A 15,401-nucleotide genomic window follows, 5' to 3' on the forward strand; every position below is an offset into this window, starting at 1 on the left:
GCTTGGAGAATCCCATGGACAAAGGAGTTGGGGGGCTATAGTCCACAAGGTCGCAAAGAGTTGGACACGGCTGAGCAGGAGCACAGCACAGCAGAGTGCCTACAGGCCTATTCATGTGCTTACTGAGGTAATCCCTCCCCAAGCGGCTGGGCTGGGCCAGCACCCCCACCCCACCACAGCTGTGGCACCTCACCCCTCAACTGGATGGTGAACCACCGGCTGGGTAATTCACAAGGCCAGTACAATACCCAAGGGAAGTATGTCTATACCACACAGCCAACTCAAAGTGCTCCCAGGAGGGTTGGGAAAGGAGAAAAAGACACAGTGGATGTGAACTGACAACCAAGAGGTGATTTTTATTGGGGGTGAGTTGTTCGCCTGCAGCAAAGTCTGTATGTGTCACCAGAAGACTCCACATACAGCTATATTCTCAGATATATGAAGAAAAAGGGGACATGTCGTCAGCACCCTGTATGGGCCCTGCAGAAATACTCTGTGGGGAAGGTGGGTAGTCACCTCCTCAATTACTCACTCAGGCATTTGAAATGCTTGTGTACTTCCAGGAAGGCTGGACCAGGGCACCCAGGAGAATGAAGCTAGTGACACATCTGGTGCTCAGTGAAAGTTGCTTTTGGTCCCAAACAGCTGGTTTGATTTTGTGACACAGTCCATGATGGAGATGCTGCAACTGGCACGGACCACAAATTATTGTCTCATTGTCAAAGTCAAGGCCATGCCAATACCGGAAATATGAAAAGCATCCTTAGATTGTCTTCATTTCCTTGTGTAATAATGTCTTGGAGGCAAAAGGGACTCCTAGCCCTCCACAGCAGGTAGATGTTTTATCCAACAATTTCTAGCTTCTTTGGGAGTCTAATTAGCTAAGCTAGAAGGGTCACGGAGAGCAAGTCCAACTTATAAGGAATAAGAAGTTCCTCTTGGGAACATCTTGGGACATCCCTAGAGTCCAGTGGCTAAGACTCCATGTTCTCAATACAGGGGGCCCTGGGTTTGATCTCTGGTCAGGGAACTAAGATCTTGCATGCCACAACTAAGACCCAATGCAGCCAAATAAATAAATAAATATTTTTTTTAAAAAGAAGTTCCTATTTACAGGTGAGGAAACTGAGGATCAGAGTGGGAAGAGGGATGTCCAACTGTCTACAGACAACTGATGACTGTGCTGGGGCCAGAATTGTCACTTCTGATCACTGATGGAGCAGGCTTTTCTTAGATGGTAATCTTATGATGTTCCAACAGAGCAATGTCAACTTCATTCTCTGTTGTTTTTAATGTAAATGTTTCTCAAGGTTTATGCAAGGACGAGGTCAGTTCGTATATGTGTTCTCAGCGCCTGGCCCAGGGTTGGATGCAGAGTGGTGTTCAGCGGTGGTTTAGTGCCTTGACTGAACTGCACAGGGAGCGAGGAGTCCTCTGGCAGCTCCAGGCTTGACCATGGGAGCTTGCTGACTATGACTCTGCTGACCATGGCTGTGCTCTCGTCTTCCTGGTACTCTCCCTTCCCTGCACGCTCTCTTTGTCACCCCATCACCCACAACACCACAAAACCACAGAGCAACAAGCAGCGGGGGGCCATTCTGTGGAAATGCAGACACATGAAAAGACCCTGGATCTGTTTGTTTTTGTCTGGTGAAACTGACAACAGCTTAAATCTATTTATCTTGAAAACCCTCAAAGATAATACCAACATCACAGGAGGGGATTAGTCATAGGCAAACATGTTCTCCCGATATTGCCCCAAGAAAAATACTGCTTCCCCGCCCTCCCCACCAAAGTTCTCTGTTTTGGGCATCAATTATTTTATAGAACATTAGGTCAGAACCCTAATGTTCTGATTTCATCAGAAATTCTGGCATGAGAAATAGCTGGGCTACTTGGACCTCACTTGACCTTGGAGGACCCGAAATTTCCCTGCATTTCCTTCTTATATGTATGAAAATTGCAAATATTCCTGGCACTCTCTCACCATGTTCAGGATTGAAATGTTTCAGGAAAGAAATGTTTGAATGACTACATTTACACCACGTTGCTTCTTACAACTCTGTTCAGTCTGCTATATAAATGGAAGTTCTTAACTGCATATATGTTAAAATAACAGTTATAACCTAAGCACAGCCTTTTTTTTTTCTCGTGTGATGAATGTTTATTGCACACCTATTGTGTGCAGGCGCTGGGGATGCAGTGATAAATAACACACAGTCCCCCTGCCTAACAGAGCAGACACGAGTGAGGCAATGTGAGCTATGACAGTGGTGACCCAGCATGTCACATGCTTTGAGAAGGAAAATCTAACTCAGACTGGGTGTCAGAAGGCTTCTCAGAAAATGTGGAGTCTGAGTTGTATACAAAAGGGTGAAAGGATTCAGTTAGGTGAATCACAAATTCAGGAGCATCTCAGTTTGATTGTTTCAACAGGGACCATTTAAAATCTTATAATCAGAGCATTTTAGATCTTGAGCCCAGCATTTCATCTCTCAGAATGTCAAGGATTCTCCTGGGAGCCTATTTTTCCCTCCTTTTAAATAATCTAGATTCAATTCGTTCATATTTTTTTAAATTTTCCTATACACGACTGAAGCGACTTAGCAGCAGCAGCAGCATACAGAAAGTCTGCAATCTGCCAAATGTGTGTGGCATGTCTGTGACAGGACAGTGGGCAGAAGGCAGGTATCCTGTCCTGAGGCTCACATGTATGGAGATGAGGACAGCAGCCACTGTCAACGACAAACGGGTGCTTGCCAAGGGCATTCGCCATCTGCCTCTGCAGGCCTTCCCTGGTGGCTCTCATGGTAAAGAATCCATCTGCAATTCAGGAGACGGAGGTTTGATCCCTGGGTTGGGAAAATCCCCTGGAGAAGGGAATGGCAACCCACTCCAGTATTCTTGCCTGGAGAATCCCATAGACAGAGGAGCCTGGAAGGCCACAGCCCGTGGGGTTGCAAAGATTCAGACATGACTGAGCAACTAACACTTTCATGTTCACTTTCTGCTTGGATTAAATCCTGTGCAGGGGCAATTGTTGACCTTCCACATGTCCTGAAGGAGTTCAGGGACAATAATAGGAATGAGGCACTTTGTGCTCCAAGAAAACTGGTGGAATAGGTTTTTAGATAATTAGATATTTTCAGGAACAGATTTCATGATCCCAGTCCTTGCATCTCTTCATATCTAGAAAAGCACTAAATCCCTTTATGGTGACGTCAGCTCTTATGACTAGCGGGAAAGCTTTTGTAAGATAAGTACTTGATTGCATGGACTCCTTCTTCACTGAAACCCCCTCTATTGACCCTCCCACTCCACCTCTTGGAAGCAGTTTCTCAGAGCTCTCTGAGGTGCTCTCTCCCAGGCTAGAGTTCTCATTTTGCCTCAAATAAAATTGAACTCAAAACTCTCATGTTGTGCATCTTTTTAAAGTCAATACCATGCCACCCCTAATAACCCCATTTTACTCCCATGGTAGCCCGATGCTAGAGATGGGCTGGGAGCCTGATAAGGTGCAGATGTTGTGACCTCCACCCCAGCCTACTGCACTCACCGCCCTCTCCAGCCACATTGTGATGCTCCGTGCACTTCAACCACTACAGCTGTGCAGAGAACACCCTGCCGGACTGCACAAGACAGCCTGCTGTCGCTAGTGAATGTAACCATTGTGTCAAGTGGACTCACAGCTTTGGTCTGGGTTATCAAGCTTGCACCCTAAGGGCATCATTCATTTCACAAATTTTATTAGACCTCATTATGTAGTGGGCTAGTCATGGGGGGTTGTCAAGATGGTCATGACCATATTGGTGTTCCTGCAACAGCTTGAAACACCAACTGTGGCCTCTCCCTCAGAACCCCAGGAAAAGGCAGGCCCAGGCCTAACTGGGAAGAGTGTCACAACCTTTGGATGGCCCAGGTAGGTAAAATCTCAGTGACCTCTAGACATTCCCTCTTCCTGGTTGCCAGCACTCAACCAGGTGCCAACATCCATTGATTAAACATCTGCAGTCTCTCTTGAGCCTACTGCTCCATTTCCATCACCACCCCTGGTTCAGGCCTCATCACCTGTCCCCGGGGCCACTGATGAAACCTCCCTGACCCAGGCGCCCAGACACAGCCCATCCATAAGGTTGCCAACATATGACTCTCTGCTGGAGGAGAGTTGTGGTTGAGGTCACTTCCCAGTGACATAGCTCCAGCAGTCCCTTTGCTTAGCAAACAGAGCATCACCCAAGGCCCTCCATGCACTGTCTACAATCCTGCCCTTCCCCTTCATTCCCCACCACCAGCCTTATATATCCTCCTTCTGCAAAAGCATCTTCTCTTTCTACTTTGCCTGTGTTCTCTCCCAAGTTCCTTCATCAGGGAGGCAATTCACCATCTACTTAAATCACCATCATCTCTGCAAAGCCTTTCATCTCTCTCTCCTTCAACTACTCAAGGGAATGTATTTGGAACACTTTTAGGATAATGATCATTTTCTGTCTTGTGTTATGACCACCTATGTATCTCTAACTTATTTTTCCTATTAGATCCTGAGAGTTCCAAGAGTAGGATTTGTATTATTTTTCATTTTCTGGAGGCATAAGCCTTCATTTGAGCTAATTTGTAATTTGGCAAAAGGAAATGAATAAATGAGTGAATCTCTGGTTTTAATTATTATATAAAAATCAGTATATCACAAACATGGCTCTAGAGACCCTGGAAGTGGGTAGTCAGGGCTTGGGAGGATGTTAGATCCTATTCTAGCTGGGAAAATGTCCCAAGATAGGAAAAAGGTGATTCAAATAGGAAGTGCCTAAGGGACTATCCTGGTGGTCTCGTGGTTAAGAATCCACCTTCCAGTGCATGGGCCTGGGTTCAGTCACTGGTTGGCGAACTAAGATCCCACATATCCTGGGGCAACTATGCTCAAGCACTTACTGAGCCAAGAGCTCTGGAATCCACACTCTGCACAGAAGATCCCACATGCAGCAACTAAGACCTGACACAGCCAAGTAAATAAATTGATTTTTTTTAATGGAAGTGCATAACCGTTCTGGCTACAGATGATTTCTCAAATGGATGTTAACTACACAAGATAAAGAGAATAAGGGCAAACCTGTGACACAATGATAGCTAGAATAAGAAATATGGACACCACTGTTCAAGAAAACTGTGAGGCTGGGAGCATACAGTGTGTATATAGAATTCCTGTGTGATTTTTCTACCTTGGGAAGAACTTTCAAATCACACAGTGTAGGCTATAAACACTGCCCCACCACTGATTGTTAGAAACAACTGATGATAATAACAGTCGTTAGCATTCAATGACCATTCTTTACATGCTCAGCACCTTCTGTGTATTTTATTAACACATGTACTGTTGTGGTTGAGTCACTAAGTCAAGTCTCACTCTTTGTGACCCCATGGACTTCAGTCCGCCAGGCTCCTCTGTCCATGGGATTTCCCAGGCAAGAATATTGGAGTGGATTGCCATTTCCTTCTCCGGGGCATCTTCCCGACCCAGGGATCAAACTGGTGTCTCCTGCATTTGCAGGGGGATTCTTTACCACTGAGCCACCAGGGAAGAGGATGAGCTAAATCAATCTTCACCACAAACTCAGAGTCCGTGTATCTGCAAGTCAGTTCATCCAGGTATTTTAACATTTCCTTTTTGGAATAAAGATTCTGTTTTCCATTTGGTTTGTTTGTTTTAGAACCACACCTGCTTACTTTGCTCAGGTCTCCTTAATCACCAGGAAATGAAGACACAGGGATTGACATGGATACTAATTTTTGAGGTTTAGTTCCAGGATTATTATTTTATCTTGGGTTTTCAACAGTCTTGCAAGACAAATACTTTAATCTCCATTTTATAGATGGAGCCAAGGAATTCCAGGTTCTTACAGGCAAAGTTTACAATGAGTGGAAGGTACATAAAGGCTGAAAGGCAGCAGACTGTCCCGTTTCTACTTCCTCAAATCAACAACAGCAATAATGTTGTGGCAGCTTTTAAAATATCCAGTTTTGAAATTTGGTAAAATTTCTTGGCGCAGTGAGGGTCCAGCAATCCTTCTGACCAACTGGTCATGGAGCCATTTTGAGTCTAATAGTAAGTTTGACTGTAGCTCAATCCTGATGCTAAGTCAGCTCCTGCCATAATTCTTGTAAATTGTTACAAGTCAGCCTGCTCTTTTTGGTCTGGAAAAATTGGCAAAGCACAAACAGGATGACGAGATGGGAAGGCATAGTTATATTCCATTTTTGTTCCATATTTTTGCTATTGAGGATGAACCTGGATATTGGAAGACCTGGGCCCAACTCTAGCATTTCTACAAAATATCTGGGTCACCTTCGGCATGCCACTCCTGCAAGTTTCGTTTTTCTCATCTGTGAAAGCTAAAGTCTGTCTTGAATATTTTAAATCAGGTGAAGGCAAGTTAACATCTTCTCTGGCCCTTAAGTACCCAAATGCAATAGGGTAGACCAGCTGATATCATTCAAGCACTATACCAAGTAGACAAGAGAATACTCATGTAACTCTCTCAACAAATCTATACATATTTTTATTATCTCCAGTTTATAAATGAGAAGATCAAAACCTAGAGGGAAAAAGAGATTTGAGCAAAACCGAATGGCCAGTTTGGGGACCAAAGATTGAAACTCAGGACTAGGCATCTACCCTATAATCAGGTCATTGGGGCCCATGCTTTAACTGATAAATGCTATCCTCAGTTCTATCAAGGAGTATGAATGGTTTAAAGGGGGGAGGGTAATGTTAATGATTAAGAGCTTAGGAAAGAAAAAGAAGAGAGGTCCAGGAATGCCTACTATATTTTTCATTGGTGGGACAGCCAGGGCTGGCTGTGAAGGCTAGCATTGCTTATTGGGAGACATGTCAACCCTTGCCACCTTCCTATATTCACCTCCAGTCACTGTCACCAAGGGCCACCTGGTTTCACTTCTACTACTCCACTACAATGACTTCCACAAATGGTCACCATTAATGTCCTTGTCACTAAAGCCAGTGGACACCCTGTAGACCTGGACCTTCCTTGTCCACCTAGCCATGTTCACTCCCTTCTCATCCCTTAGTTTCAGTACCTGTCTTCTCTCATTTCCCTCCTGCTTCTTTCATACCCCTTCAGTCTCTCCTTTTCTTCATGTCATCCCTTAAGTGTCAGTTTCTCTCATGATTCCTTTATTATTTCTGCTTTGTTCTCACTCTGTCAAATTTCAGTTTGAAATTTCCTCTATTCCCCAAGCTACAATTAATTTTTAACTTGTAAAGCACACTCAAATCTATAATTGTAACCCAACTCTCTTTCCTGAATTCTAGTTACCCAGAGGACACCTCCACTCAAATGTCCCAAAGTTACTTTAGACTCAACATAACTGAGCTTAAGTCTGCAATCTGCCTTTTCTTAGTTGACTCTCAGATATCCTTCAGGTCCCAGTTTAGATATCACTTCTTCCGGGAAGCTTACCTTTCTGCCCCAAGAGTCAATTATGTACTCTTCTGTGTTCCCAGAGCAATTTGTACTTATATTCATTTTAGCACTTAACACCACCTTTTTTTTTCTTAAAGATCTCTTTATTTTTCTCTTGCTTCCAGCCCTCCCGCGAAGCTATATTTGCAGAGATTGGATTTCACTGTTATAAGTCTTGTGCATAATACAGTGCCTAGAATCATTGCTATCTGCAAAAAATGAAGGAATATATGAATTTAGCACATATTTGCTGCAGGTTGTCATGATCTTCGGCTTGTCTGGGCTTGCATAATCCATCAAGTCAGGGTTCAGCTGATGAAGATATCTCACAATCTTGAGATCCTGAAAGCTGTGGGAACCACATGAGTTCCTATCACCTGATGACTCATGTCTACCCCAAGTTTCACTTTTAATTTTCAGATTCAAAGCATAAAATGTTTTTCTTGGGTAACTCAATCTCAACTCAGCTTCGACTGACTGCATATATTTGCATCATTTCCTCCCACCCTTAGCTATTCCCTTGACTGAAGACACTCAACCCTGTTGTTCATCATGGCACCTCCTAAGGTATGGTTTTCATGTAAATAACAAGTTAATTTCTTTACCCCCAAAACCTCTAATAAGGAACTTGTGTGAATTATCAACTCCTTTCCTCGCTTCAAGATTATCCTGAATCTATTTGTAAATACTCTGGGCTCTGATCCCTAAGCCCCATTCTGTACAACAATAGTTTTTAAGGGATTTATTTTGAAAGAAGAGTTTGTAAATAAAAAGTAGAAATAGAGTTTTTAATGTCTCTTTTCTGTTTTTTTTTTCTTTTAAAGCCATCTACATAATAGAATTTGTGCTAAAAAGAACTCCAGTGTAATAATGACTATCATTCAATCAGCAAATATCTGCTGAGTGTCAGACATGCAATCAGGAATTGAAGGTACCATAGTAAATGTGCTTCAGGCCCTGGCCTTAGAATGTCTTTGAGAAGAGAGACTTAAACAGAAAAAAAAAAAAAAAATACATTGAAATGAGATGAGTGCACTTCTTCCCAAAGATCAAATACATACCTCTAGTACTAAAGCTAGACAATCTGTTTACTTGTGTGTCATTGTTACACTATCCTGCTGACCCTGGAGCATTCTGACTAAAAAGAGACTTTACTTATGAAGATCTGAGTGCAGTTCTTTCAATTACTTTGTTTTAACTTATTAGGGTATTGTTCTTGTTGTTTGTTTATTACTTGAAAGAAAAAAATAAGGCAAGAAAAAAAATCAACCTATGATTTCACTTTTAGATTACAATCTCCCTCCAAACCAGAGTGGGAATCAAAGAATTTAGATGGAAATTGTGCCCAGAGCTTCATCTCTTCCAAAAAGAGACTGATGTTCCAAGAGAGGCACTGCCTTGTCCCAGATGGTACAGCAGTGTGGGCCTGAGGATGATGGAGAGGCAAAGGCAAGTCTTCTCATGTCCTTGTGTCCTCTGTCTGAAGAAAAGCAATAAAGATGATAGGGAGAATTTAGGAGTAGTGGGTGTAATAATTTAAAAGGGATCATAATAAAATATCTTGAGTGTTAGCTTTGAAATACGAAACTTGATGGATGAAGTCAAGGACATCATGGACAAAATGGATTCTGCAAATTTGACTTACTGCCTTTTATTTTTATATCTCCTGACCAGAGCATGCATAGATGCTAGATCTAGATATTCAGCTGCCTGTTAGTCATTTTCACACACAGGGCTCAATCTTAGTCATTATCACCATACCATACCACTGTTGGACCAGATCTATTTCAGGAGATGGAAGCACTCTTTGGCCAATGGTCAGACTCGAAGTCTATAAGTCATCCTGGCCCCTTCCTCAACATTTTCACTAATCAATCCAGTGTTCATACCCTGACCTGTCTGTGTTCAAAGTGAGAGCTCTGAGATCATGTTGTGAGGCAGAATCAAAGAAAGAGTTCACAACTTAGTTGCTGTATCTCAGGACACACTGCCTCCCACTAGCTCACACTATTTCTTTTTACTTGTTCCCCTTATGAAAACTCTTCCTGTCAAACAGTTCTACTGTGCATCTAACCCAGGTCCATCCTGTTGCTTTTAAAGTCGTTTGATCTTGTTGTGTGTGTGTGTCTCTCTCTCTCTCTCTCTCTTTTTTTTTTTTTTTTTGCCTTTTTTTCTGTCATTTCTTAATTTAGTGGCAGAGACATGGGACAGTAAAAGTGAAAATTCAAGATCATGAGGTTACAGAGAAAAGTAATGTGAGTACTTGGCAGTTTTAAAGTTCATAAACCATGGGAACCCACTCATGAATAACTGCAATTTGAGAATTTCCTGAGTGAGTTAGGAGTCAAACTACAGGAAGCACTAAGGGGAAAATATTCATTTTTACTGAGCTTCAAGGTGAACGTTATGTTTTAACCTTATAGTACGACAAGAATTTAAAAATTTATCTTGAGCGTGAAAATTGTATTAGGAGAAAATAATGAACAGAAGCCCAGGGCAAGCTGGTTTTTGTTTTGTTTTGTTTTGTTTTCCTACCAAGTCACTTCAGTCCTATCTGACTCTGTGCAACCCTATGCGGATTGTCATGCCTTCCTCCAGGGGATCTTCCAGACCCAGGGATTGAACCCATGTCTCTTACATCTCCTGCATTGACAGGCAGCTTCTTTACCTCTAGCAGCAAGTTTAAACAATCCGTAATTTTTTGCCTAATCACGTGCTGCTCCTGAGAAGTCCTTAACTCTTTTCTCATTCTTGCTTCATTAGATATGCCAAGTGTAGTGTCTTCTAGAAGGCTGGACAAGTTTGCCTCCTCCAGTCTGTGTTAAGTTCCCTTCCTTTGTGTCTGCATTTCTACCTGTATTTACCTCTGTTATCGTATTCTTGGTTACTAACTACCTGATTACTAGTCCATCTCTCCCAGGGCACTGTGAGTTCTTTGGCAATAAAAGTCATGTCTTATTCAGCCTTGGGTAACAAATGTCAAGCCCAAGTTTTGATTCTTAGTAGCAGAAAGTCTGTGTTTGCTAAATACACGAGTGCGTGAAGAAACAAGGTAAATTCTACTGATAGATACAAACTACTTTGGGTTGTGCAGAGCAAAGAAGAGACAAACTTTGCAAAACTAGTAAGTAAACAAGTATAGAAAATTAGGTCAAAAAACATAAAATGGTTAATTTTATACTATGAATATTTATTGCATATATGTATATAAATGTTTGTTTTATATTTTATACTTAAAGAATTCACCTGCCAGTGTAGGAGATGCAAGAGACTCTGGCTAGATCCCTGGGCTGGGAAGATCCCCTAGAGGAGGAAATGAACCCACTCCAGTGTTCTGGCTTGGGAAATCCCATGGACAGAGGATCCTGGTGGGTCACAGTCCATGGGCTCACAAAGAGTTGGGTATGACTGAGCACACATATACACACACACAATCTTAAAAGATATTAAGGAAGAAACTCTGAGGCCAAGTGCCAAACGGAACCAGAATCCAGAGAGAAGAATGAAAGCATTAGCTCCCTTGGGAACATCTATGATCTTCCAGGAAAGAGCACATCCAGCTGAACAGGCTCCAGGGAATAGAAGGCAGTGCCTGGGGCCTGCTCAAGCAGAATGGCTGGATGGAAAAGTCCTGAATGATGCCAGAATAACAGAGAACATTATCCACAGGTTTTTTGTTTTTTTTTTTAAAGGTAGAATAGAAAAATATCCCCCACAAAGAAAACACAAAGAAACCTGTCTATTGGCCTTTAGTTTTGAATGCTGTGAGGAGTAAAGCGGGTATTTCCCCTTACTCCTAACCATCAGCTGGACCTCAGATATCTTGGGGGTCTAAAACACCTATGTATTCCAAAAAGGTCCAAATGAAGAATTTTATATGCTTATTGTAGGTAATCTTCTTCGGTGCCTAGCAGAAGCAAAAGCAGATATTCCTTGGAATGATTTGGGAACTCAAGACAGGCTCCAAATAATTTGAATAGATAACATTTCAGGGAAAACTAAAATCGCAGGAGCAAGACAACACACACAAGGGAACTGGGCACCATGATGAGAGCCAGTCAAAATGACAAACAGTACATTAAATTCTGCAAAGAAGTTAGACACGAAATTTCACATGAGAATAAATATTTACATTTACTGTATTGATATTACATTACATATGCTGAAATAAAAGGAGAAATCAAGAGAATTAATTCAGACTGATTTGAATTATCCAACATGCAATCAATTTCTTTGGACTTATTATAATTTTGAGGCTAATTAATAAGAAAATATAGACTATTTACTTTCCAAACCAATAGAAAAGATGGAATGAGAAAATAAAGCTGATCTAGAAATAATGTTGAGTCTAGCCAAAGAAAGGAACGAACATTTTTTAAAAAGGGGGAAAAAAGTGACAAATAGAAGGCAGAAAATAAGCAAAATTTACAAAGTAACTTGAAACTGAATAGCAATAACATAAAAATGTAATAATTATTAGAGAATAATTTAAAAATAAAACACAAATATATTCCCAATGAGTCCTACCTGAGACTCAAAGACATAGAAATATTTCCAGGTATAAAATATATATTTTAAAATAATAAAATAAGAAAGCTAGCTGAGTCCAGACTGTGCAGGCCCCCAAAGTGCTCATGCTGAGCCTGCATTCTGCAACTTTTCTGCTCAGTAATTTTCCCCCAAAGAGAAATGTTCTTATCGCTTAGAGGCCCGTGTGCCTGGTGGTCTGTTTTTCTTCACTGACAGCTTAGTGCAAGGCCTCAGGTTCTTTTTACCACTATTACAGCTGACCTCACACTATCTTGAAATGCATTAGATGTTTCATTTCCTCACTGCAAAAATGTCATAGGCTCTCTCCTTTGCCTCTCCGTACAGATGTCAGCAGCCATGGCTTCTTTTATTATCTGTCTCCTGGGAGACAAACCTTGGTTGCACTGATCAACTGTTTTACCAAGACCCCACATTTGCACCATAGTGCCGAGATCTCCTTTAGAGTCATCCCCCTGTACTCGCCAGAGTCCCAGCTCTGAGGGGGTGGCCCCAAGTCCCTGAAGAGCCTTGGACCCCAAGATCACCCTCTTAATTATCACTCTGCCTTTTATTATGCTTGAACTAGCTGGTCTGCAGATTTCTGGGGAAACAACAAATATCAATGGCTTGTCTCATCACATCCCTCAAAAGTCCTATTAACTGTGTGTGCCTGCTCAGTCGTGTCCAACCCTGAGACCCCTTACACTATAACCCACAAGGCTCGATGTCCATGGGATTCTCCAGATAAGAATACTGGAGTGAGCTGCCATTGCCTTCTCCAGGGGATCTTCCTGACCCAGAGATGGAACTCACATCTCTTGTGTCTCTTACATTAGTAGGCCAGTTCCTTACCAGCTAAGCCACCAGGGAAGTCATACAGCATGATTTTCATTCTTCTTTGTCCAGGTTCGGAGAAGGCAATGGCACCCCACTCCAGTACTCTTGCCTGGAAAATCCCATGGATGGAGGAGCCTGGTGGGCTGAAGTCCATGGGGTTGCTAAAAGTCAGGCACAACTGAGCAACTTCACTTTCACTTTTCACTTTCATGCATTAGAGAAGGAAATGGCAACCCACTCCAGTGTTCTTGCCTGGAGAATCCCAGGGATGGGGGAGCCTGGTGGGCTGCCGTCTATGGGGTCACACAGAGTCGTTGAGGTTGAGTAAGGTAAGCCATTTTTCTAACCTCACACAGAAAGGGAATGGTAGAGAGCTGAGTTAAAAACCTGGACTTCTGAAGCCAAGTCTGGGCTCCTGCTCTTGCATGGAGATGCTCTCTCTGCCCTATATTGATATTAGGAAAACCAATGAAATGTGCTCAGAAGCTAGGCTGAATTCATCAAGCACTAAACAAATATTTATGACTAATTATTACCATTCCCACATCTTTTTTGCTACTGATATGGTTTCTGCCTGGGCGGCATTAACCTATAAAGGAATATACAGGCTCTGATGAAGGAGGGTGTTCCAGTAAGTCCTTCCTTGCTGCAACATGAACTCCCTCCAGAGGCTGATATCAACAAGACAGCCAGTCCCTTGTCTAAGTTCTCTCTTCAAATACAGGAAACCAGGGAGGGAGCCACCCTTTAAACATCTTCAGCCACTATAATGTCCCATGGTTGCCTATTGAGGTATTTGCCAGCAATAGTCTAACGGGAAAGATAAAGAAAACCCATGTTCTTGAGGATGTGGGAGTGATACCAACAGGGATGGAAAAGAGAAGAGTGTGGGTCTTGGAAGCCTGAGATGGGGTCACTTCCTTCAAATGAGCAGGGTACTCCTCCCTGCAGCCATATGATAGCGGAAAGTCTGGCCCAGTTTCTTCTCCAGAAGAACCAGTTCTATGGTTTAATTCATCCATTATCTTACCCAGACTTGGTGAGTTTATGAAATTAAAAGATGCTTGCTTCCTGGAAGGAAAACTATGACAAACCTAGACAGTGTATTAAAAAGCAAAAACATCACTTTGCCGAGAAAAGTCGGACACGCCTTAACCACTGAACAACATCCCGTGAGTGTTAGAAATAAAGTATAGTCGGATTAGTCGCTTTAAAAGAGAAAAGAAGTTTGACTCTATTGCTATAGGATTGCTTCACAAATAGTGCTATTTATCAAAAGTGTATATGTAGCCAGACATTCTCTCATGGATGATCTTCACAATAACCTCCCACTTGAAATGTTGTTGTTACCCCCATTTGGTAGAGGAGGAAACAGAAGCTCAGAGAGGTTATACAACTGTCCCAAGGTCAAGATTCAAACCTAGGATTGCTTAATCTATGCTCTTGACCGTTGTCCTATGACGTCAAGCATGATTTGTCTCTCACCCAGAGACAATCCTTCTCTGGGTAGGCAGTCGTTTCCTAGGTTCACAAAGGACCCTCTGTCAGTGCTGTGAGGGCACAGAGAACTCAGCACTTGCCTTGCCAGACTGGGAGGACTTGCTCAAGATTGGTCTCTGTGAGCTGGACTCCTTCCAGACCTCAACAGAGTGACTTCGATCTGTGTTTATTTTCCTGTGAGGAATGACACCAAAACTGACCAGTTACCTGACTTGAATCATGTCAAAAATGAAAGAAAGCCAAATGCAGGCTGTAGGTACACAGTTTGAGATGGTTTACAAATGGAGAACAAACAGCAAAAGTGAAGAAACAGGAATATAGAGAAAAGTGCCTTCCTTAATTGGCAGAGACACACAACAGATGAGTAACAGGAAATGCTGGAAGGAGGAGTTAAATGCTGACAAGGGGCCATCTCAGGAAAGATCCCTATCATATGGAGCTCGCTTCCTTTCATTCTGGGTTCTGAAAACTAAAATAAGTAGCCTTGGTTCCCAAAGACCGATTTTCTTAAAGGGCAAAGAGCAAATATATTAAAGTGTTCTTGGTGCCTTTGGCAAGTGATCTAAAGGGAAAATCCTACTCCTTCAGGGTTGATATGCACAAGTGTGTCTGCCAGCATCAGAAAAATCTTTTGGCTGAGCCAAGAGTCCAATTTGACTTCTCGGAGCATGTTTCCTAACTTAAAATTAAGGTAATGCCTTCATATAGTTGTGGTAAAAAGGACATGAGACAATATATAGTAAATAATGCTTGCTATATGAGCACTTTTTGCAACAGAATCCCTCTCCCTCCCTTTGATCCAACACTGTAAATTTCAGAATAAATGAGGCAGTTAGCTACTCATATGATTTAACTTTTTAAAGGACTATGTCTTAGTATTTCATATTTCCAACCTGATGCATATTTGCCCAGGTATTCTTATGCATACCAGCTGAGTCACCAGGCACGTCCAAGAATACTGGAATGGGTAGCCTATCCCTTCTCCAGCAGATCTTCTCAACCCAGGAGTTAAACCAGGGTCTCCTACATTGCAGGTAGATTCTTTAACACCTGAGCTAC

The sequence above is a fragment of the Oryx dammah genome, unplaced genomic scaffold (assembly GCF_014754425.2).
Source record: "Oryx dammah isolate SB20612 unplaced genomic scaffold, SCBI_Odam_1.1 HiC_scaffold_25, whole genome shotgun sequence".
Lineage (NCBI taxonomy): Eukaryota > Metazoa > Chordata > Mammalia > Artiodactyla > Bovidae > Oryx > Oryx dammah.